This window comes from Primulina tabacum, chromosome 7, assembly GCF_025594145.1.
Source record: "Primulina tabacum isolate GXHZ01 chromosome 7, ASM2559414v2, whole genome shotgun sequence".
NCBI classification, from domain to species: Eukaryota; Viridiplantae; Streptophyta; class Magnoliopsida; order Lamiales; family Gesneriaceae; genus Primulina; species Primulina tabacum.
In genome coordinates, this window is record NC_134556.1 from 24,099,786 (window position 1) to 24,102,216 (window position 2,431).

The window sequence follows — 2,431 nt, forward strand, 5'->3', positions numbered from 1 at the left end:
ACGGTCATGTCCCACACTTCCGTGACTGCTTCCATATCTTGACATCTTAAAGGAAACCTAAATCAACCTCTAAAACCTCGAAATAGAATTACCAATGTCCCAAAAATCTTTGCACGCTCTGATACCACAAAATGTAGTGCCCTTACCCGAGCCACTAATAAACATGCAACATTAAATTTAATACCAACAATTAAACAGCGAAAATCAAATAACTTAATCATCTTACAATCCAAACGAAAACAGAACAATAACAGCAGTCTTAAACAATAATACAACCATATCGAAAACATAATTCTGAAGGAGAAAATGATAAACCACGTAAAACCTCCACTGGATCATCACTAAAAACCCAACTGCTCTAGCCACTGCACTAACCATCCGAACCGTCCAACATAAGACCCGCCCCTTGAAATGGGGTGTCGAAGATGAAAACAAAGACGTGAGCGACAATCTTCCAATACTAGAATGTACGAGTATACAAACTGATATGATGCATGCGAAATGCAATATGATCGGATATTAAGGATCAAGTCAAGAATCTCATGCTCGGTTTAGAGGCGCTCTAGTGTGTAGTCTCTTATCTGCCCTAGGCAATTTCGGCTCCCACACTCATCATCAAGACGTGGACCTACAATGTCCAGGTCATCAGAGCCCGCAGGTCCCGTCGGACACTGTAGCTCTTGATGCCCCATCGTCTACAATACAGAATATGGCTGAGCGGCCCCAATAACCGAGGTATATCTCAAAAGATATCAGACTCAACATGATATGTCATGCATAATATGCCAAAGCAGTAAAATATGTATCATGCAACATATAAATATGAAGCATATAAGTGTGTATAATACGCTCGGATATCTCAGTCAGTACATCACGTACCTTACTAAAACAATATGACAGAAAGCTATGAACCTAGACAATACCAACAACATGAAATCAATATCAAATCAGATCATGAATTACCAAAAATGCTTCAAAGTTCTTCCTAAAGACTTTAGGATTATACATGCGCCCGTCGTCAGTCGGCTAATGATGTCTCGATCCCAGTTCACCGACCCCCCCTCGAGTCGACACTAGCTTCGAAACTTCCCGACACCAAAGTGTCCTATAAACTGGCTAGAAAACCTAAGGTATATGGCTAGAACTCTCTCTGAAGGAAGCGGCGTAGGAAACAAAAAAATTCAGCTTCCATTTATAGGCTGCATCCGGACTATTTCAGAAAATTCGAATCAATCTTATCTGCCACATGTGAGAATCTTATTCGTCTAGTTGGATTTCTTGGGATAATGAAATCTGAAGTATGTTGGGTTGTCCCTTTTAAATTCGGTGGAACCCAACAGATTGATCCAGAATTATCAATTCCTTAATAATGTTTAATTAACAACCTTTAATCATCTCTTAATTAATACTTCATTCAAAATATGTATTCGGGTCATGACATGCTCAAGGAAGTGTCGGACCTATCTAGGGGAATGATTGATACATTCATTTGTTTGGAACATAATAAAAAGGTTTAGATGGGTAGTGCTACTCATCTTGGTGGACAAATTCAAGACAATAATTTTCAAATTTGCACCAAGATAGAGGAAGTATAGGCTCATTTCAATGAAAATATTGACAGGTGAGCTCTCAGTTAGAATCTATTCTTGCATACTTGAAGTCACGATCTAGTGTTGACAAAAAATGAAATAAATGAAGTCAACTGAATATTCCAGTCAGGCTCATAAGAAAGAACAGTCGAAGCCAACTGATGAGCCGAAAAAGCCATCTAACAAGTATTTTGGGTATCAAAAGGATTATCACTGGAGATGGTGCTTAGAGGATAGAATTTGTATAATTAGCAAGATATTTCAGTTGTATATTTTATTTCCGATTAATGAATCAAAGCTCTGCTGAGATATCAGATAAATTTTTTCATACTAAAATTCACTGATTCCAACATAAGTTCATAATTCATGTGCACTACCTGAATATGTCAGAAAGGACGATTACATAGCAACAACACAATGACATCTATATTTGGAAATATGTATATGATTTAAAATTATAACTGTTGTAGATGAAGTCCATAAATAGATCTGTTTGACAAGCTCTTCATCTATCTGAAATTATGAATTCTCTGATCCCTTGTGTCTTCTTAAAATAATTTTGTGCGAGCAAAACTAATAAAAGAAAGCACATGCCAATAAGTTGGAGTATCAAATTATACTTAGAATTCCTTTGTGAAATCTTTGTAATTTAGAATAAGAATTCTTACTGCTCAGAAAGAATGAGCAATGTAGGTGTATTGAATTCTTTGAATATCCAGAAACAATCTTATGCCAACTTACGTTTTGGTTTAGCTATATTTACCTTTCATTTGATAAACCATTTTGTTCAAAAGTTTCAGTTAGTTTATTCTCGCACAGTTTTCATATGACTTATTGAGAAC